Source organism: Pinus tabuliformis, chromosome 6 (genome assembly GCF_031772625.1).
Source record: "Pinus tabuliformis cultivar Carrire ecotype Pingquan chromosome 6, CPIR1, whole genome shotgun sequence".
NCBI classification, from domain to species: domain Eukaryota; kingdom Viridiplantae; phylum Streptophyta; class Pinopsida; order Pinales; family Pinaceae; genus Pinus; species Pinus tabuliformis.
This window is the reverse complement of record NC_142292.1, coordinates 950,139,785-950,164,061: the sequence shown is the minus strand read 5'-3', so window position 1 is coordinate 950,164,061 and position 24,277 is coordinate 950,139,785. Positions and strand designations below refer to the sequence as shown.

Genomic DNA, 24,277 nt, shown 5'->3' with positions numbered 1-24,277 from the left:
TTCACATGGTTAGACTTATACTTGAGAGAATGATTGAATGAGGTAGAAGACCTCAAATCTAGTTTCATCCATCCGGGCTGCGATTTTAGGAGAGTACTAAATCATTTGTACGATGGCTTTACACTAATGGTTATCCCATTATGGGTCTATATCTATAAACGACTATATATGTACATGTAATGAAATTTTATATGCTGAGCATGGGTATGCCTTCCCTCAACGATTCATGAAAAATCCAAAATATCATGATATTATGTATTGTAATTGATGCATGTCACCATCTGCTTTAGAACCTCCTTATCACATCGTAAAGCATATCAATCAACATTATCATTTTCAACTTCATGCTTTAGGGGCCAACTATTATAGGTCTATTTGGGCATATCACTCCCATCATTCAGATCAATACTTTTAGGTCTCATCAAACCCTAATTCAGTTGCTACATTCCCTAGACAAGTCATAACATTGAATGCCATCATTCCTGGGAGTTTCCTGGCCTAAAGACATCCTGAAATGACTCCTTGAGGGACCAGTGCAGCCTTAGTTAGGGGTAATTGTGATGCAGAGCACTTAGGCCCATTCAAGCTTGCTCTGCAGAGAACCTAGGCCTACTTTGACCTACGCTAGGCGAGATTGAGCAAAATATTCATAGGGTTCTAGGAATATTCCTACATTCTAGACCATTCTAGAAGATTCCCACATCTTATATTTTCCTATGAACTCGAAATTGGATAAGTAATGAATCAAATAACCTCCTATCCTCTCATCCCTTCCTCCATGGAAACTAACTCCCAAATTGGAAAGCCATTCAATGCCCAATTTATGACAAAACCACCTCCATTTCCCTATAAATTAAGCACTCATCATAGCGATCAGGGGCTGGACTTTGAGAATTTGTAAGGAGATACTATTTGTTTTAGGTTTGAGATTATAGCAAGTATTGTTACGCTGCCAGAGTGTTGTGCTTTTGGTGTGATGAAGGATGGAACTCAAGCTGGATGAGTGACATGGTATCAGACTTATTTGGTTGTAACTCTTCCTTCTATTTAATAAAGTTGTTTACACCTTTTCCCATATTCTTGTCTTTATGTATGATGATTATATGTGTAAATGCTTTCGATTCCATTTTCTTATAGTAGATAGATCTCTTGCTTTGATTAGTTTTTTTCCTTTGTTTATGATTGCAGGTACTTATCGAGCGGATTCAATTCGAGAATGAGCAATGGGAGCTATTCAAAGGAGACAAGTGGAAGCGAAGGATAACAAGTAGGTCCCTTGTCTTATTTATCTTCTATAGGAAAAGGTTAAACTCTTTAAATCTATTGTTCTAGGTGTAGCTACCCACCTAGGGAACTTGTGTTTATCCATAGATGAAAAATTCCACATAACAAGTGTGCACATGAAGAACATCCCTCCATTTTTTCTTCCAAAATTTCATGGTCTAAGGTCAGAAGATCCAGAAACCTTCCTCTTTGAATTTGAAATATTTTCTAGATCTTATGGTTACTTACTAAACACTCAAAAATTGAGATGTTTTTTGGCAACATTGGAGTACAGAGATCTTAAATGGTTCATGAGTTTAGGGACTAATTCAATAAGATCATGGAGTGAGAGGCAAAAGATATTTCTAGAAAAATATAAAGATCATGATCTTAAAAAAGAAATCTTTAGATTGAATAAAAAAGAAGATGAGAGCCTTGGGGATCTAATAAACAGGTTCATGTATAATGTTAAGAGGGAAAAATTACATCATTTAGGACCTAACACACTAAAAACCCTCTTATTTAGAACAATTAGGGATGAATGGATTAATCTCCTTGACCTCATGAGTAGAGGTGATGTATACCAATTATCATTTGAAGAAATTTGTTAAACATGAAAACACATATCAAGAGGAAGGGCAAGAGTAAGTCCATCAACATCAAGATTGCTAACTCAAGCTAAACTTGGAAATTTGCTTGATAACTTAAAAAAAAAAATTCTTAGCAATCTAAGTGAACAAGTAGAAATGTTAAGAATACAAAATGAGAAAAAGAAGATGTTGATATTTGTGTTGTCTATGCAGAATCACATGATGTTAAATATTGCCCCTCATTACCAAGGTTGAAGGAAGTTTACCAAAAGGACAATGGAGAAAGTCAATTTCAAATGCAGTTATGTTATGTAGCTTCAAGTGGACCATGAAAACCTATTCAACCTGATATGATGCAAGAGCCTAATTCACAATTTCAAGCTAATGCACATCCACCTCATAGTAATTGTAACACACAATTTCCTTGGCAACCTTGGCCATATCAACCCCAAAACCAATCTTGGCAACAAGGTTGGCAAGGAACTTATGGGAGCCATCCACAATATCCTCAATAGTTTCCTCAGTATCCTCCATACACAACTCCATGTTATCCCTACCATCCACTTCCACCACAACCACAACCCCAACCACATCCATCTCAAATATCCACTCCCACTCAACTACCTATACCACCATTTCCAAACCCACCCAATGAAGTAGCTTAGCCCACATACAATGCTAAGGTACAACACTTCCAAATATCTCCTCCTGATCTCAATGGTATTCATCTCAGCTCATGAAGAATATTACAAAAAAGAGATTCTTTTGATGCCATTGAAGGACAACATGCAGAAAAAGAAGATTCAAAAGAGAAGATCAAAGAATCATGGGTTTCACTTGATGAAGAGAAGACATCAAAATCAGATATTGAGAAAGCTCCCTCATGGTTACCGTTAAATCCTCCATGTATTCAAGAGAACAATCAACAAAAAGAGGAAGATTTGAAGGTCATGGTAGAAGAAGACATGAAGAATGATCAAGATAAGAAATCAAACTAAGAGCATCAAAGTTATATTAAGGTTTGGTTCCAAACAGTCACTAAGTTGCAACAATACTCTCTTCTTCAACTATGTTTGATATCATCAAAGTCAAAGAATTTGGTCTCTTACATTCAGGTACATGTCAAAGAATGTGTTTCGAGCCTACATATGATTTTATTTGTCATCCAGTTATGCAAGTGGCTCCATTGGAGGTATTCCTACACTTGAAAATGATTTTGTTTTTTCAAGTAAAGTAGGATAGGAAAATAAATAAAAAATGAAAAATAAGAGAAAAAATAAAATATTGGACGAAAACCTCCTTTGAGGCGCTTGCGATTGGTTCATTGATTGAAATCCTCCATGAGACAGTCAATGGGTTGGAAAGAAAAAAGAAAAAAAATGAGAAAAATAAAAGATTCTAGGTGAAAACCTCCTTTGAGGCGCCTAGGTAGACCTACTAGTTGAAAACCTCATTGAGGCGGCTAGTAGGCCTAGAAGAAAAAAAGAAGAAAAATTAAAAATATTTTCTCCATGTATCTCTCTGTCATGAATGCAGATGCTCTCCAACCTCTGGAAGCAACAAAAACAAGTTAGCCACCAAAAGAAAAGTTGATCACAAGCCTTGTCAAAAGAAGTTAAATTTTGACTTTCTCCTCATTTTCTCAAATGCTCCAATAGGACCAAGGCCATGTCAATCCATCATCCTCATCTATTTCCATCATCCACCCATTATTCCCAAACTTTTCCCATTCATTTTCCTTGTTGTCCTAAAATACTACAGGAAGACTCCATTTTACTATAGGAAACATAAATACATAGAGCATAAATTTATTTTTTTCATATCTTGAAAACCATGCATCCATTTGCCAAGTTGTTTTAGGTGGAGATGCATATGAATGATGGTAACATGCTCAAGCGATTTCAACAAATTCTAGTGCACAGTTTTCGAGAAATCAACCTCCATCAGCTATAACCAATTTTGAATTTTCTTGATATTCGTGCATCCATTTAAAAAGTTGTTTAATGGAGAGATGAATATGGATGATGGTAACATGCCCAAGCAATTTCAGAAAATTCTAGTGCACAGTTTCCAAGAAATTGACCTCCATCAACTTCAGCCATTTTTAAATTTTCTCGTGATTCGTGCATCCATTGGCCAAATTTTTTTTATGGGGAGGTGCATAAGGATGATGACAACATGCTCAGAAAATTTCAAGTCAATCTAGTATGTCATTTGGGAGATATGGGTTTAAACAAGCTGCTATAGGGTTTCTTGTAATACTATGTCCTAATTTACTACAAGAAACATGTTGAAAGCTATAAGAAGGTACAAAAGGTGAAATAAAGTGTGGCAAAGGTGTGTAATGGTGGAATAATGTAAAGGGAAGGCGAACATCACCCATGGCCAAGCCCAACTCACTAAGAAGGCCATATTTGAATATTAGCTTGCTCATGGTAACTGGAAGATAGAGGTTTAGAATCACCAAGCTATGAAAACCTGTGCAAAAGAAAACAAAGGAAATTATCACCTCCAGAGGACCATGGATTGATCATCAACTCAACATCAGCATGCATGCCTCTCCAACAACCATCAGGTAGGTACAAGTATGAAATATTCTTGACCTCTTCTCTTGAGCATATTATAGTTATAAATTTGTTGTCAATGCATGAGAGATGAGTTTTTTTAATCTAAGGATGGGTCAGCAGTCTCGGTCACCTTCAACCAGTTAATTGCAACTCACTCCTTCACTCATGTAATGTGGAAAAGCCAAATTAAGAAGGATGATGATTTCAAAAAATGTGGAAAATAGTTAAAAGATGAAATTTGTGCAAAGGCCAAGTCACCAAAGCACTCCAAGTTCTCCATCCGCTTCATATCCACTATCTATCCATATTCATCCATCACATTTCATAGGAAAAAAATAATATTTTTCAAGAACAAACCCTACACTTTGTCTCACCCTGAAAATTTCTTGAAAATAATACATAGAGAACATCTTCTCCATTTTCACAAACCTACACTACTCTCTTTGAGCCCTAGCATCATCCTCCAAACCCTCTACATCATTTATCATCACTCCCATACAATTAGAAGACCCCGAAAGAGAAGGAATGACTGCTACATGAAGACAGAATGTTGCTACAAGAAGGAAGAAAGGAACAAATTGTGCTAAAACCCAAAATGGCAGTGCCTAAGAGAGACCTAATCACAATAGAGAACTCCAAGGACATTAGGAAATCATCTAGGCCACAAAAAAATAAGAAGGCAACAAAAGTCAAGAAGACATTCACCATCAAAACAGAACTCAAATTGTAGTGATGAAAAGAGGCTTTTCAAGAGGTCTCTAATCTCTTTCTAGCTTTTTTCGAAGGCCTAAAAGATGTTACATAAAGGAGATAAAGTCATGGAAATCAATTTGAGGGCCTACCTTAAGCTCAGAATATCATTTCTGCTCAAAATAGGTTTAAACAAGGTTTCCTGTAGTACTACAAGAACTACTACAGGGTTTCATGTAGTTAGTACAAGAATGACTACAAGATGTCCTGGTTCTCATCTAAAAGTGTTTTGAAGGTTTCAAAGACGTCCAAATGGTGGAAAAGGTAGCAGGAGGTTGGAAAAGGATGTGGAATACCTTTCCAAACTGAAAAATATTCAAGAACCCATCTTGAATAAGGGGAATAAGGCAGGCTAATGGTCTCAAGAAACACTGTGATTTTTTTTCTATACACAAACAGTTTTGGAAAAATGAGTGAAAATGGAATGAAGATTTCAAGGGAGAGGATATGAATGAAATGGATCTACAAACCAACAAAGTTCACTTACAAAGATGAAAATTATGTTTTTTTATTTATTAAAGTACTATTAAACAATCATGAAAAAGACAACTACATTTCTGTGCTTGTCCTTGCAAAACTTAGAACCAAGATTCTTAAGAGAAAGGATTGAGGAATGCACAAGAGAGAGAATGCCAGGGCCATGAATGAGGCACAATGAGGTCACTAAGCTGCTCAGAAATGAGCAACACTTTCAGCAGGAGGGTATGATAGGCCTCTAAATTAGACATAAATTAAGGCCGCGACTCTAAATTAGACATAAATTAAGGCCCATCTGACCATCCTTCAACACATTAAACCTCTCTTTTTGCATTAAATAATATATTTTTAACTTGAATATGTTCATTAGGAAGGTTTATGGATAATGGCATATTTGTGCCTAATATTATCTATTTTTGTAGAATATTGTGAGAATATTGGGCATATTATGGAGATTTGGAGGAGGAGATAATCTAGGGACCTGCTCCCTTTTATAGGAGGATCAATATTAAATAATAAATCAACAAGATATTATGGAATTATGGCACAGATTGTGGATCTCTAATGATTGGGAAAATCTAGGAATGTTTTCCCTGCCATTTAATGTAGATTTCTAGTAATTGGAACCAGATCCACTAATCAAGGGATTTTGGTGGGGAAAGTTTCCTCCTTTCATGGGGAATGATTCCTAATCATTTTGTATAAGTACCAAGTCGAATTTTCCTCTAGGGGTTGATTTTTCTTAGTCTTCTTGTGGAGAAAACTTGTATTTTTGCAGCTCCACTTTCATTTCTTGCAAGGATGTAATTGTATTGATGGAAATAATGAAGATTGGTGACATGTTCAACTTCTAAATATTGGTCTCCTTCATAGGACTATGATTTTCCTTAGGCTTGGCCATCCCAGGAGCCTTAGAGTGTTACGATATTCTGACACATAAGAAATAATTAAGTATAACTTGGTCTAGTGTATAGTTAGGTAAAGTGTGTTTCTTTAGTATCTACTTTTTGTAACTTATAATCTCACAGTCACGATATGTTCTAGACATGAAGTGATCGAACGGTTCATTCTCTCCTCGGTATTACCAAAATGACCCATGGCTTAACACTTGATTGGTCCATGATCTCTATTTAAAGAGCATGGAGGGTCATTTTTTAGGTGACCATTTATCAGAGAAGCTTATGTAAATTTTCTTTCTTTTACATTAATAAATTGAGTGAAGTGGCCGTGTTGGCTCACGCCATGGACTATTTCCTACTTTGAGGGTTTTAACCACATCAAGAATACTGGTGTAGTGATCTGTGATCTGTTTGTGAGCAGTATCATTTGGTTTTCTATCTGAGTAACTTACCCTATAAATTCATACATGGTATCAGAGCTATTCGAGGTCTGCATCCATTGGCAATCCAAATCTGACGCTAGTACAACTACATTCGACTGTCGTTTCCTAGATCTACTATTTCTGACTACTTTCGGGTCGACGGGACTACTCTATTGTGTTAGGAGCATCTGTTTCAGTGAGGAACCCCTTTCGTTTTACACGAAAAGGTTTCTGGTAGCCCTAGCTACGTCATTTTTAAGATTTGGAGGTATACAATCTTTATTTTCAGTTATAGTTATTTATCTCTCTGTTTATTTCGGTTTACAGCCATCAATTTTTTTTTTATTATTGGATCTATAACTTTCATTTCTATGTATGCTCTTTTCCCTGCGACTTTGTGTGATTTGGACAAACCCGAAACAAAAAGAAATGATTTTTCTCATGCATATGCTCTTTTTCGATGTGCCTTCGTGTGATCTCGGAAAATCAGTCATTGGGAAAAATGTATATTTTTCAGCCAAATCTAACTTTAAGCCATAAGGCCTAAATACTTTTGCTTGTTTTTTTGGTTTGTGTGGTTGTTTTTTTTTAATTTTTTAGGCAAAAACGGGTTTTTGAAGTAAGCACGCACCCAAAAGTTTCAGTGAAAAAAAAAACTCTTTCTCATTTACAAAAATTACTAACTTTTTAAACTAACTCACTTTGTGTAAAGTTACTTTATGAGAATAAAGGTCTTGGGTTTTGTAGGTTTTAACTCCATACAAAAATTACCTACATACGAATTCTAAAACACAGAAAATAAACAATGCGAGAGCATAACACATAAAACACATATACACAGAGATTTTCCCCTGGACCCCAAAACCAGGACTACCAGCTTGATTTTTCATTATGTTCCTTTCAATGTTACAATACATCTTTATACATGCCGAAGCATCCAATACCATGGATCGAAAACCATCGCATCCAAAACCATGGACCGAAAAACCATCGCGTCCAGCCCCCTGTGACTACCCCCACTATGCAATTGGCGCAACGGAGGGGGGTCTCCGCCCACCTTCTAACCCCCCGGTTAACTGCGTGGGCTAGTCGTGGAAAGAATGTAACACAACCCAACATTCTCCCACTTGTTTTCTTTCCACAGGGGGCCGCAAGAGAGCTTAGTCATTTATCCAGCCCTACAACGCCCATTGTTTCTCTACACCAAGAGAATTTCTCAGAGCTCACAGATTTTGTCAATGCATCTGCAGTATTCTTCAAAGTGTCCACCTTTACCAGCAACACCTTTTTGTCTTCTATCATATCCCTCACAAAGTGATACTAAACATCAATGTGCTTTGTCTTTGAATGATATGCAGGGTTCTTTGCCAAGAAAACTGCACTTTGGCTGTCACAGTCTATCTTTATAGCTCCCTGTACTAACCCCATACTTGAACACAATCTCTGCAACCAAATTGCTTCCTTGCTTGCATGAGTGGCTACCATGTATTTTGCCTCTGTAGTTGATAGTGCCACTACAAATTGTTTCTTACTCATCCAACTGACTGCACCTCCAAATAGGTTAAACACATACCCACTTGTAGATATTCTCTGATCCAGATCTCCAGCCCAGTCTGCATCAACAAAGCCACGAATATCCAATACTCTGTCCAATCTTGGTCTTCCTTGGTAGCACAAACCATAATCACTAGTGCCACGCAAATACTTGAAAACCCGCTTCACTACTGTCCAATGCTCCTTCCCTGGTTTTGACATAAACCTGCTGAATACTCCCACTACATGCGCAATGTCTGGTCTAGTACAAACCATTGCATACATCAGGCTACCGACTGCACTTGCATATGGAACATGGGACATGTCCTCTTCCCCTTCTTGTGTCTTGGGACACTGTTCAGAAAATAACTTTACACCTACAGGAATAGGAACCTTCACCGGTTTACTATCCTGCATATTAAACCTTTGCAATATTGTCTCGACATACTTCCTTTGGTTTAACCAGAGCTTCCTCTTTGTCCGATCTCTTTTAAATTCCATGCCAAAAATATAGTTTGCAGCACCAAGATCTTTCATGTCGAATTTGGAGGACAAATGGGTCTTCAAATCCTGGATAATTTCTTTGTCATTTCCAACCAGCAACATATCATCCACATACAAGACCAGATAATTAACATGGTCACCAATTAATTTAAAATACACACAGTGATCTGCTTTTCTTCTGGTGAAGCCAAGTCCCCGTATAAATGTATCAAATTTATGATACCACATCCTTGGTGAATGTTTTAACCCATACAAAGACTTCTTTAACTTGCATACTCGTTCTTTCTTACCCTTCACCGCAAAGCCTTTAGGTTGCTTCATGTAGATATCCTCTTCCAAACCGCTGTGAAGAAATGTTGTCTTCACATCCATCTGTTCTACCTCAAAATCAAAAGCAGTAGCAACAGATAAAAGTAATCTAATAGATGTTACCTTGGTAACAGGAGAAAAAATATCACCAAAATCAATTCCCGGCACCTGGGAATAACCTTTTGCTACCAACCGAGCTTTGTATTTCTCCAACTTTCCTTCTACATTTGTCTTCTTCTTGAACACCCATTTGCTACCAATGGGTTTCCTTCCAGCCGACAACTCCACCAGATCCCAAGCCTCCTTTTTGTGCAAAGATGCCATTTCATCAACCATGGCCTCTTTCCAGAGTTTTCCATCCTTTGAATCTACTTCTTCCTTCACAGTTCTGGGATCATCATCAGTAATAGATAAAGCAAAATTTGAACAGAAAGCAAATGGACTATATCTTTATGGCTGCTTTCTTTCTCGAACTAATCTTCTCACACCCAGAGTTTGTGGCTCTTCATCTTCTGATTCCTCCTCTGCTGTAGACTCTGATTCTTTCTCCTTTAGCTCAAACTCTATCTTCTCATGTTCCTTTGATCGGACTTCATGTTTAATAACATATTTTACCTCTCTGAACACCACATCTCAGTTGTACACAACCTTGCTTATTACTGGGTTCCAAAGCTTATAACCCTTTAAACCATCATTATACGCAATAAAGATGCACTTTTCAAATTTACTATCCAAGTTGGTTCGTTTCTCCTTTGGAACATGTACATATGCATCACATCCAAATATCCTCATATGTGAAAGAGAGGGTTTCTTACCAGTCCATACCTCTTGTGGAGTCTTATCCTCCAACGTTGATGAAGGTGAAATGTTGACCAGGTAACATGTTGTCTCCACCGCCTCTGCCCAAAATTATTGTCCTAACCTGGCACCACTGAGCATGCTTCTTGCCCTTTCCATCAACGTCTTGTTCATTCTTTCTGCAACTCCATTTTGCTCAAGTGTGTATGGAGTAGTCTTTTGTTGTGCTATACCACACTTCTTATAGAATTCTTCAACTTCCTTATTGAAAAACTCTCCACCGTTATCTGTCCTCAGCACCTTTATCTTCTTCTCTGTCTGGTTTTCCACCAGCGCCTTAAATTCTTTAAACCTATCAAAGACTTCAGATTTCTACTTAAGGAAATATATCCATGTATTCCTTAAGAAGTCATCTATAAAGGATACACAGTACACAGACTTACCCAGTGATGGAACCTTCACAGGTCCAAACACATCACTATGCACAAGCTCTAATATCTGTTTCACCCTCTTACCACCAGAGGGGAAACTCACCCGATTCTGCTTCCCATATACACAATTTTCACATAAATCAAAATCCAGAGAGCTATTACTCATACCTTCTACCATACCTTTACCATGAAATATTGGAAGGCCCTTCTCTTGAATATGTCCAAGCCTTTGATGCCACAGCATGGTCTTCTCTCCAGAGACCACTAGATTTTCTGCTCCACTTTCAGGAACAACAAAACTATTGCACCCATCAACAACAGTGCTACATTGCAGCTTGTACAGAGTTCCAATTCGAACTCCCCACATGAATACCAGTGCCCCCCTAACCATCTTGCAGGTATCCTTCTCGAACTCTGTTTTTACACCTACATCATCTAGCTTGCTTAGAGAAATCATATTTCTGGCTAATGCAGGAATATGCAGAACACCCAGAAGTGTTCTAACCCTTCCACCTTGCAACTTCAACTTTACTTTTCCACGATCAACGATTCTAGCCTTCCTGTCATCCCCAAAGAATACATCACCACCATCATATTTCTCATACTCGCAACATCACTCTCTATGGGGAGTGAAGTGAAAAGATGCACCTGAGTCAATCAACCATGCCTCGTGATCTACATGTGTACTTGAAGAAGCCAAGTACACATCCCCACCTTCATCTAAGGTGGTTTTCGCCTTTGCAAAAGGAGAATCATCAGATCCCTTTCCTTTGTCAGGAGCTTTAGATTTACAGTCCCTTTTGTAGTGCCCTTCCTTTCCGCATTTCCAGCACACCACCTTTACAGGTTTTCCTGGAGATTTAGATCTCCCTCTAGATTTAGACCTCCCACTCGATGACTAAATTTTGTTTCTATTCTGGGACCATCCTCGTACAAACAAGGCATCACCATTCTGGCTCTCCATATTTTTCCGTCTCATTTCTTCCGTCAGTAAGGATGAGATTATTTCATCAAACTGCAAGGCAGTTGCATTGCTACCTATTGCAATAACCAGACCATCCCATGAATCTGGTAGAGAACACAAAAAACTAATTCACTTATCTTCATCTGAAATTTTAATATCAACAGATGATAACTGACTTACCACAGTATTAAATGCGTTCAGATGCTCTGTCATGGAGTCTCCATCTTTCATCCTCAGGTTATACAGTTTTTTCTGTAGGAATAGTTTATTCACCAGAGACTTATATTCGTATAAAGTCCCTAACTTGTCCCACAAAGTCTTCGTCGTAGCTTCCCCTGATACATTCAACAATACTGAATCTTAGAAACACAATCGTATTGTGCTTTTTACCTTCCGATCCAACTTCTTCCATTCTTCATCGGACACTCCCGTTGGTTTAGTACTTGGATCTACCGCAATCCACTAATCTTTATCCACCAACAGATCCTCCATCTTGAGTTTCCATAACTCAAAACTCTGACCATTAATTTTCTCGATCTTTATCTTTCCACTACTCCCCATCTTCTTTCACCACCAGAATCGATCCCGCAAATCTCCCACTGAACAGGGTCTACCACAAGCCCGAACGAAACCCCTTAGTAGCAAAGGCATCCCCTTGAAGCCAAAACAACTCTGATACCAAATGTAAGTTTTAACCCTGTACAGAAATTACCTGCATACGAATTCTAAAACACAGAAAATAAAAAATGCGAGAGCATAACACATAAAAAATGAGATTTTCCCCTGGATCCCAAAACCGAGACTACCAGCTTGATTTTTCATTATGTTCCTTTCAATGTTACAATACATATTTATACATGCCGAAGCATCCAATACCATGGACCGAAAACCATCGCGTCCAAACCATGGACCGAAAAACCATCACGTCCAAAACCATGTGCAAAAAACATGCACAAAACTGTAAGTAGGTCCGCCCAACCTAATATAGGGTCCAAAGCCAAAATTTTCTAGGGCGCTACCCCAGACCCCATAGAGTGGGGTTACCTACACCCCTCAAACCCCCCATGACTCCCCCCACTACACAATCGGTGCAACAAAGGGGGGGCTCTGCCCCCCTTCTAACCTCCCGGTTAACTATGTGGGCTAGTCATGGAAAGAATATAACACAACCCAACATGTTCATGTCTTTCTTTTTGTTGAGTTACTTTTTCAAAAAGCACATGTAATTTATGTTTTAAAGTTACTTTAGGTAAAAGTGTTCTCACCCATTATAAAAAGTGAGTCACCTATAATTCTAAAGTCACTTTATCTTTTATTTTACAATTTAGTGGATAGTTCATAAAATACCATTGTAAAAGTGACTTTCACTTATTTATAAAAGTGAGTCACATAAAGTAATCTTTTTTAAAAAATGAGCTAATTAGATTAAGTTTGGAAAGGGGGGGATTTTTTTTTTAAATATAACATTATCATTCACTTCCCAACATTCAAGTGGTTCTTCGGCATCTTCAACAACATTTCTTCAAAAATCCATAACTTCTTCATCCGGATGCCGTTTTCAGAGTCGTTTTTTTTAATCTGCCTATTTTTTCAAGACCTTTCTATTGAAACACTTAGTTTCATCATTTAAAACTTCAATTTCTTTTAAAATGGAAAGTCCATGCCTAGTTATTCTTGACAACACCAACTACTTCCAATGACTATCCTACATTGTGGATTTACTTAAAAGTAAATGTATTTATAGAATAGCCTCAGGCCAAGAGTCTAAACCTCAATATGAAGATACGAAATTCAAATGGAAAAATAAACAAGATCAAGCATGTGGGTTGATAGGGATGTCTATTTCTCCATACCTTAGATTCCATATCGCATAAATTGATACCCCTGATGAAGCAATGAAACAACTCAATAAAGTTTTTGGAATTAAAAATGAAATTATAGTCCATTAAATAAAAAATGAGTTTCTTACGTTGGACCCCAATAATTTTTCTTCCATTGAATATTTTTTGTCCAAGTTCAAGACCCTTATACTTCTCTTGGAAGGTGTTAAGGTTAAGAAAGAAGATGGTAGCCTTATCTATTCTATTCTTACTAAGTTAGGACCGACTTACTATGTGTTTGTTTCCACCTTCCATTCTACTAGAGAAACCTTTATTTCTCAAGGACAAGACTACAAGTCCCCCTCTTTTGATGCCTTTTGTGATTCTTTAATAAGATAGAAATAAAAACTCTTACATCTTGGTCTTATTAATACTGGAAACTCTTCTAAGAAAGCCTTAGCATCCCAACAACAACCAAGTTCAAAGAATCCTTAGAAGCAGCATCCTAAAAAGAATGGTCCTAAACCAAACAAGGGTCCTAAGCAATTTCAGTTTCACAATGAAAAATCAACTTAAAAAAATGATAAGGAAATTAAAAAAAAGGGAGGAAAGACTGATAGACATTGCAACTTTTATAATCATGATGGCCACTTAGAATCCAAATTCTTTAAGAAGATGGAAGCCTTGGAAGCAACACTAAAGAAGCATAACATCCATTTGGAGCACTCTTCAACTTCAACTTCATCTTCAGGAATAACACATTCTGCATGTGGTTGTCAAGCATCTCGGTCTGGTTATGCACTAAATGTATCTTTTTCTTCTCATTCTCATGAGTGGCTCATTGATTCTGGAGCTTCTTATCACATTTCCAAAAACAAAGGCACGTTTTCTTCTTTAAATGATTGTAACACCAAAAATATATATGTTAGTGATGATAGATGTCTTAGTGTTGTAGGGACTCGAACTATTCATCTATACAATGGTCAATTTAATGATGTATTACGTGTCCTACCTTATCTTGCAACCTTTTATCTGTATATCAAATAACTCATTCAGGTGAAGGTAAAACTGTTGAATTTTCACCTCATGATGTTGTAATTAAGGACCTAAGAGATCCTAGACAGATTTTAGCTACTGACATTACTGATGATTCTATAAGGTTGTATAATTTTAACAACTTTGGGTCATCAACCCTTCCTTCGATATTTTTTGCTCATAATGATGAAGTGAACAAACTTTGGCATGAGCGATTTGGTCACTTAAACTATCGCTCTCTTCAAAATCTATGTAAAGAAAATATGGTGACATATCTTCCTATGGTATCTTGCAGAGATGGTGTTTGTTTCGGATGTGTACTTAGAAAACATCATCGGGATAGTTTTGAAAAACGTGCCTCTTGGCACGCCTCAACCCCTTTACAGCTTGTGCATAGTGATTTATGTGGTTCACTTCTAGTTGTTTCATTCTCTGGCTACAGCTATTTCTTAACTTTCATTAATGATTACTCCAGACGCACTTGGGTATACTTCTTAAGACTCAAGAGTGAAGTCTTTAACATGTTCTTGGCCTTTAAGGCCTTTGTTGAGAAACAATTTGGACATCAAATTATTAAGCTAAGATTTGATAATGGCAGTGAACATTGTTAACAACAAGTTCATCAACTTTTGCATTGAGAATGGAATTCAATTGCAACATACTTTTCCATATACTCCACAACAAAATGGTGTGGCTGAAAGAAAAAATTGCACCTTAAAGGATATGGCTAATTATATGTTTAAATCTAAAGGACTTAGTCTTAATTTTTTGGCACAAGCAATTAATTGTGCAAATTACATATTAAATCACACTCCTGCTAAGATTTTAAAGAATATCACTTCAGAAGAAGCATGGAGCTCAATTAAACTAGATGTAAGTCACTTTCGTGTTTTTGGAAGTGAAGCATGAACCCATATTCTAGATGAGAAACATAAATCCTTAGAACCTAAGAGTGAAAAATGTATTTTTATTAGATATTCTGAAGATGTCAAAGGATATAGACTTCTTCAACCTAAATCCAAAAATGTTATCATTAGAAGAGATGTATAGTTTGCTGAAAATATATCAGCGTATGAGCCTAGTTTAACGGATGTGCCACCTCTCACTATCCCTTCTACTTCTGAAAATATTCCTTCTTTAGATGATTATAGCGAGGATGAAAATCGTCCCCCACCTTCTCGGGATCCTTCTTCAACTCCTCAACTTCCAAAATGGGTCTGCACTACTCGGGATGTAGCAGGTGATCCTATAGATCAACATTGTACACGTTTTCAGTTCGATATAGCCTCTTCTTTACTGGCTCATGCTTCATTGAATTATGATCTTGACACCTTTACAAAAGCTTTAGGCCATCCAAATTGGGATGCAACTATGAATGAAGAATATCGTTCACTATTGGCAAATGATACATGAGACCTTGTTCCTCTTCCAAAGAGATGAAAACTTGTCAGATGAAAATGGGTTTACAGAACCAAGATTGGACTAGATGGAAAAGTTGATAAACATAAAGCTCGTCTTGTTGCTAAGGGTTTTTCACAAGTTGAAGGCATTGACTATATTGAAACCTTCACCCCTATTGCCAAAATGAACTCTATTTGCCTTATTATCTCCCTTGTTGCCTCTTTCAAATGGGAAGTCCATCAGATAGATGTTAAATCCTTCTTCTTGCATGGGGACTTGCATGAATAAATCTATATGGAACAACCTCCTATCTTTATACAAACAGAATCTAGCCTTGTATGTCGTCTTAAGAAATCCCTTTATGGTCTCAAGCAAGCCCCTCGGGCTTGCTATGCCAAAATGGATAGCTTTCTTTTATATATTGGCTTTTATAGGTGTCATTCTAACAATATTGTCTACACCAAGAAAGTGGGTACATATCTTATCATTCTTGTTATTTATGTTGATGATATTATCCTTTAAAACTCGTAGTGATCCCAACCTTATAAACCATGTGAAGTCTAGCCTTAAAAAACAGTTTGAAATGATAGACTTAGGACACTTGCATTATTTTCTTGGTATTCAAGTCTTGCAATCCAAAGAAGGTATTTCCCTTTCCCAATCCAAGTATGCATGTGATCTTCTACGCCACTTTCACATGGAAGACTGTAAGTCAACCCCTTCTCCCTTTCAGTCTGGTGTCAAACTTTCAATCACTTGTACTTCTCGTGAAGTTGATGCTACCTTATACCGTTAGCTTGTTGGAGAACTTTTGTATCTGACCCATACTTGTCCTGACCTTTCCTTTGGTGTTAGCCTTGTTGCTCGGTTTATGCAAAACCCACATGAAATTCATTGGAAAATAGCTAAAAGAATACTTTGTTATGTTCGAGGTACAGTTCAGTGTGGGATTCATTATAGTGCATAAGCATCTCCACTATTGGTTGGTTTCACTGATTCTAATTGGACTGGTGACCCTGATGATCGGAAATCTACTGTAGGTTATGTCTTCACTCTTCGTTCTGGACCTATTACATGGTCTTGAAAGAAACAAAGTGCCATTTATCTTTCTTCAATAGAAGCAAAGTATCGTGGCACCATTGAAGCTAGTAAGGAATCCCCGTGGCTTCATCAGATCTTGTCATAGTTTGGTTTTTAGAAGCAGCATCCGAATACACTTTGGTGTGATAATCAAAGTTCCATTCAACTATGCAAAGATCCAGTCCAACATCCACACAACAAACACATTGAAATACACATGCACTTCATCAGAAAGCTCATTCATGACCATGTTCTTGAAGTGCAATATTGTTCAACCGATGATCAAGTTGTAGACATATTTACAAAGGCTCTCACAGAGGCAAAGTTTACTAAACTTCGATTTATGGTTGGAGTTCAAGAAGTTGTCACTAAGGGGGGATAGGCTCTAATGCCTCCTTCCTTCTCCTATTGTGTTATCTTTCTACATCCTTCAATTCTATCCCAAGTTGTTATGAAGGGAGGATGTTAGGATATTCCAACACATAGGAAATAATTAAGTATAACTTAGTCTAGTGTATAGTTAGGTAAAGTGTGTTTCTTTAGTATGTACTTTTTGTAATTTACAATACGACGGTCATGATATGTTCTAGACATGAAGTGATCCGACAGTTCATTCTCTCATCAGTATTACCAACACTTGATATGTGGCTTAACACCTGATTGGTCCATGATCTCTATTTAAAGAGCGTGAGGGTCATTTGTTAGGTGACCGTTTATGAAAGAAGCTTATGTAAATTTACTTTCTTTTACATTAATAAATTTCTTGAAGTGGCCACGTTGGTTCAGGCCATGGACTGTTTCCCTCTTTTAGGGTTTTAACCACGTCAAGAATACAAGTGTACTAATCTGTGATCTGTTTGTGAGCGGTATCATTTGGTGTTCTATTTAAAGAACTTACCCTATAAATTCCTACACAGAGCCCTTTTGTATCATTTACTTTTCTTCCTTTCACTTCTTATTCACATGCATTTCTTGTTCTTGTCTTTTTTCTATTTCTGCATTTAGTATTAATAATTTCTTGTTGTAGGATTGGGTTAAATGGTTGAAGTTATTTTTCAGGATCACAAGCATCATTTCATCATTGGAACAACTTTGGAAGGTCATAGTAATCATTGAGCTACTTGGAATTTCTAGATTTTAGATTAGTAATTTTCTGGTTCTTTTAGCATGGATTAACAGAGGTCTTTTTGAGTGATTCAACTTGGAATGGAGACCTAAGACATCACAATCAATAAAAAAAATTGTCCCATCCAATTTGGATTTGATTTGGTTGGTCATTCAGTGAATTATAACTCCCTATAGAAAATCTATTGTTTCCTGTAGTAAACTACAGGAAACCCTGTAGCAACCTTCCAACATGTATATACTTGCCCAGATTCGCTCAAGAAGCTTGGTTATTGTCCCTTAGGGTTGAATAAATACCCCTAGGCTCTAAATAAATTATTAGGGAAGACTAAAGACTGCTTAGGACTTTCCTCTTTACCCATGCAAAACATTTCAACGATTTGGGTTAATGGACAAATTTATGAATTGGATAATACAATGATGATTTTCTTGTTTGCCACATCCAATGAACTTTGTTAATGGATATACTCTTTGAAATGTAATTGTTTACATTTAGTTCATGATGTTTAATTTATGCAATTAGAATAGGTTTATTTCCTTGTATTTTCTTTCTTGCAATAGGTTAAGGTTTCCATTTCGAGCATTTCATTTTCTACAATTAGTTTAGGATTTGATTTCATTACATGCACTCCATTACATCATGAAAGAAAAGGAAGGACACATTGTATGCTGCACATATAATGCTGATACATCTTAATTTTTTACGAACCCTGAGTTGATAATTAAATTTGGTAGTTTTGGGAGTTGCAACATTCTTTTTTCAATACCGAGGCTCATCAGCACTCTCGGAGGATTTTGGGCACACTTTGGATTTGGAGCAAGAAGGAAAAGGAAAATAAGAAAAGCATAAGGGAACAACAATTTTGGGCTAAAATGAGTTTTCTTTGTAGGTACCTATTTTCATGTATTATTTCATTTCTAGTTTTAGTATGCATGGTGTATGCATGTATTTGTTTGGTTATGATTTGTCATTTACATGGAGGATTGCCTAGATTGACAGTGGTTTTTCCTATCCTTGCCATTTCCTGGATAGCCAGTGTTGTGGATTTTCCATTTTATTTTCTTATTGGTGTTCATGTTCCTTATGGCTATTTGTTGAGTTATTAGTTCCTGGAGCCTTGGTTGGACAAACACCCTAGAAGCCCTGAAACAATGTGGTTTGAGTTACTAGTCATAAAATCCTTGGTTGGACAAATTCTTTGGAACCCTTGGTGGGTCGAGTTACTAGTCCTAGACCCTTGGTTGGATAAATGCTTTGGCACCATGTGGCAGATGTGGGTTGTTTTACTAGTCTTGGAGTCAAGTTGGAACAAACACTCTGGAGCCCTGGAAAACTTAGGTAGAGACCAATCTGGTGATGGTTAGTGATGTCCAACTGTGAGGTGGAATCACTAATATAGGGATGAGGTGTTTTTTCCTCTGGAAGCCCTATTATAGTTTTGGTTGGTTTATTCCATCAGATCCCACATTCACACTTAGAATATGGCATGGGGGTGATTGAATGAAAGAGATATTTGGTTCAGCCCAATCTATGATCAGGTGGTATGTGGAAGTCCCTGACTTGGTTGGTTTTGCATATGTTAATAAGAGCTCATTTCCTCTTGTATTTCATGAGTAAATGTACTTTTTATAATGTGTCTTTGATGGTTGTTCTATCATTGATATTTCTCTGGTTATACGCTGGTTATAAGCATAGTTTTATGGCAGAATTAAGTTATGGCTCTCATCATGTTTTGGTTAGTGAATGAAATGTTAATGAATGTATGACCTAATATATGATAATGCAGATATTGTGAGAGGGCATCAGATCATCTTGATGATTCTCAGATAAGTATGGACCCCTATGTTTAGATGTGTATTTCTGACATTTACATTGCTTGTTCATGATGTGTTTGACAAAATGTTTGTCATGGTTTAGAGGGGTCAAGTTAAGTTCTTGTTCAATTTTTAGATTAAATTATTTTTACTTGTGTTATTTATCATTTGTAAATGTTTCATTAAGTTCTAGGCAGATTCCTGGGTCCTAGCCCTGAAAAAGTGGCTAATATCTCGGGGTCGCCGTCACACAACTAAGTAAATTAGTTTACAGTCAATGGAAGCAGGCTTATGGGAGTGACTAGAGGCTTATTTTCATTGGATTTCCTTGTCATGGGAGCAATTGAGAGCCCAGGTCAGTGAAAAGGCAAGTTAACTCAAGGGTTGGGCACCTGGAGTTGTAGCTCCTTAGGAAGGTCAGTTTGGTTTTGGTTCATCGATTCAACTTCCTTAACCATACCCATGAGGTTGAGTGATATCATAGTAACTCTTCATCACATATTTTCCCTGGTAGACTAGTAAGTTTGCATCAGTGTGGGAGGAGGAGGTTACATGCGTAAAATGTCAAACACACAACTTGGGGTTCCAAAAAAAACATGAATTCCACTTATTAGTATACATTGATCATCATAGACACTAGTTTCACCTACACAAGCATGAATTTTAACCTACAAGTAATCCCCGAGAACGCACATGACCTTTTCGATTTGTTGTGCAAGCTCTTAGGTGGGGGTGAGAACCAAAGCCTGGAATTCCACCAAGCCATAGTTGAGTTTCTTGCTGTATCACATCAAGGCCCTTGCAGAATGAAACTATTCCACCCTATTGAATCGTCGATGACTTAAACCCATTGTCATAGATGTATGTTAAGGCCCATTTCATCGAAGCTCTCATGAAATTTGTTATAGCTTGCAAAGAGCTTGTCTCCTTCTATTGAAAGCATGTACCAGAGCATAATTATTTACCTGAAGCTTTGAGATTTACCGTGAGATATGGAAAATCTTTGGCTCAAACACAAGCTTCAAGCTTTGGAGTCGTGTTGCGCCACCTGCATTAGGCCCTGGAGTCCTAATGCAGCAGCACAACGGATGCCCTCCCGATGTAAGCTATCCTAAAAAATTAAACCTAAACTTAATTTTGGACAAACTTAAAAATTTGCAAAATAATTTATGTTTGATCCAAAATAATATCTCATAGGTGATCCTATATGTCACTAAGTGACATAGTATTAAATCAAATTTTAAGTTTAAATTTTAAAAAAGAAATTGAAGATGACAGTTATTTTTGGAATTACATTATTTAAAGAGTGTTATACTCCTATAATATTGGTGATAATATCTCATGTTTATGTGAATCATTTTATTAACATTAAAACAATAAATTTATTAAACATTAAGCTTGGACTTTACCTAAAATGTCACCTAGATAAAACTTAACTTATTATTGAGAAAAGGAAAAAAAATAATGCATAAATAAACAAATGTGAATTGCCAATAAATGTACAGATAACATGGTTTAAAGTACATGAGGAGGGGTTTATTTTTGGAGGTACTTCTGTATGATAAAAAAGTGTTTCACATGGTGTCCAAACTCAATCAACTTCATAACACAAGTTGGAGTGCTACTAGAGTTTGGCACCTTTTCCTAAACTTTCTTTGTGCTAACTATGGACCAAAGCTATCTTTGGGGAGTCTTTTTCCTTAGCTGAGTCATAAACCTAGCTTAGGGATGACTCATTGCTAAGAGTATTGGAGCAGTGTGATTTATGAATGGGTGGAACATTTTAGGTTCATAGCCAAATGGTGACATTCATAAAAGACAAGTGTTCTTATTTTCATTTCTATGCTTTTTCTAATTATGTTAATATACATGTTGTTTATGGTTCACATTTAGTATGTTGTTCTGCCCATTTCACGCTTGGCATGTCATATAGTATGCATTAGTCATGCATATGTATAGTTGAGTTATGGTACCAACGGTACTTGAATGATAAAATTATACCTAGTGGAGTAACCAAGAAGTGCTACATTATGATAATGGAGCCTGGTCTACATAAATATTCATGGTACTAAGGGTATTACAGAGGCTATGCAAAGGAATTTAAAAATTCATGCTATCAAAGTTGGTGTAAAGTGGTAGTGATAATTATTAAAGTGGTAGTGGTGATATAAACTTGATCTAGATTCAACTCCTAGATTGAAAGATATACTCGCTCAATGTTCGACCAATCACATGGCACCACATTAGCATCACACTACCACATGGAGTCCACGTAGAATTAGGTCCATCATCCCCACCATACTCGACCTGACAATGCTTGCGTCGCTACTCTTTATATCCTGTTTTGAAGGAAAATCTAGGCCACACGACTTTTTCCATAGTGCAATATCTTTCACACCCACAGATCGTCTTGATCTTCGATCCTCCCTTTCCATGAGGTGTAGTGTGGAGGCTATGGAGCGTCCACATAGATATACTAGCTACCGTGTCATCCACCACCTCACTTCCCTTCACGGGTCCCAAGTAACTTCACTTAATTCTACTTTCCCTATAGCCAACGGTGAGTTAATGTTTTAGTGCGCCAGGGCCGATGATTATCAATGTGACAAGAGTCAGCATGACACAACCAATCGAGACCTTTTTCAGGGTTGACAGGGATTTAGTGGCGAAAACAATTTAGTGTGTCTATGTCGACAGATGATAAAGTTAACAGACATAATCAATCATTGCCCTCATAACCTTAGTCTAGGTCAACAACAATGGATATGTCCCACGCACTTTAGAAAATCATGTCCTATTTCGATGGGGTTATATAAACATGTAACAAATATCCCACAAGACAGTCATTATGTAACCTCAGTCTAAGCCAACGAGGATGTATATGAGTGGATGAACAAAAGGGTAAACATCGAGACTTATATTTTGGGCTGAGCTGGCATACACCCAAGTATATAACATTAAATTTTATGAACCATTGACTCACCAAAGAGGTTTGGGGACCCATTTAATTATATCAAAATCAATCTTTTCTAGGTTAATTGTGGTACTCATGTTTTTTAACTAGATAACATTAAAACGGGTGGAAAAATATATAACATTGCTTTATTGTGAGTGTAAAACCACACACTTTCATATTACATATTATACATCATTAGTCATCCATGGAACAAGTACATACAAGAGAAAAAAACGTATCTGATTAACTTGAATGACAAGAAACTAATGGAGGTACTTCAACTCTCCACCCAACCATAGGCTAGCTACATTGCAATTTTTCTTGTAGCTGACCACCCTAGATCCAGATTCAGAATTTGAGGAGTTATTTTCTCAAAGGAATTTCACATTGATAACAAGTCAACTAGACTAGAGAGGGAGTGCATGGTCCATGTGGTTTATCAATTGCCTCACACAGTAAGCACCAAAATGACTAATACCACTCTGTGAAGTATCACAAAGATTCATCTAAGGAATAGTGAAATTATACTCATTCTAGAAAAATTATCTCACTTTAGGGATGATTTTTCAATCCAAGGCAAGCACTAATGGATTTGATATCTCCACTGAGTCTTCTCAACCAAATCCAACACCGATACATGAATTGTATCACACTAGAATGCAGATAATGATTTACTAATCACACCACAAAATATTTCTACGACCCTGTTATTCCTGAGTGCTCTTGCTTCTACACATACACTTTTCTTATGTTCTCCTATGCACCTCCTTTCTCTGTCTCGCCCGATGTTCTCTTCCCACCCACTCTTTTCTTCACATCCCCTCCCTTTCATGTTGACTTCCTCAACACATCCCATGATGACTGGGATAATATGAGCTTGTCCTTCACTTAGGTGACCCATACACATGTAACATTTTTAGTCACATGGTCACTAATCTCTCATTTTGTACTAGTGACAACTTCAATTCTTGCACCAATAGGGCCATAAATTGTTCAGGGGGATAGGTAGAGGAATAAATGGAGTGGCTTGTGTTTACACTCATCACAAGCAACTCCTCTTCCTCAGTCTCTTAATATGTGTCCACTCCTCCAACCCAGTAATTATTTTACATTTTCACATATTTTCTCATAAAAAAATGTACATAACGAAATTTAGATGGGGGGTGTTAGCTACCTATACCAATAGGTTTCATTTTTCATGATTGACAGGGAAAGTTCCAAATATGCCCTACTTTGATGGTGCAAAGATCTCATAATTGTGTGGAAAACACCTATTTGCAGTTGTTTGATGCTGTCCTACTTCTGAATGGGTGATCCAACAATCTAAACTGGGTCATGCCATATTTCAATTTTTGTTGTAGATTAGAGAAAAAAATCTGTCCAAACTGTTCAATCTTGGCAGATCAGTAGTTAGGTAGAGAATGAAGGTTCCCAACTGCTTAATCTGGGGCCTTGGAAGTAATAAGGCTAGCCTTAGATAGAAAGTCAAAAGAAAATGCAAAAAGAAAAGAAAAAGAGCAATTGAGGGTTTGCTAGTC

At 37.1% G+C, this 24,277-nt stretch overlaps 1 pseudogene; it reads right to left on the bottom strand.

Annotated features, from left to right (window-relative positions):
* Window positions 1–20,726, bottom strand: part of LOC149262099 (eukaryotic initiation factor 4A-6-like) — a 45,907-nt pseudogene extending 25,181 nt beyond the window's left edge.
* Window positions 20,727–24,277: the final 3,551 nt, after the last annotated feature.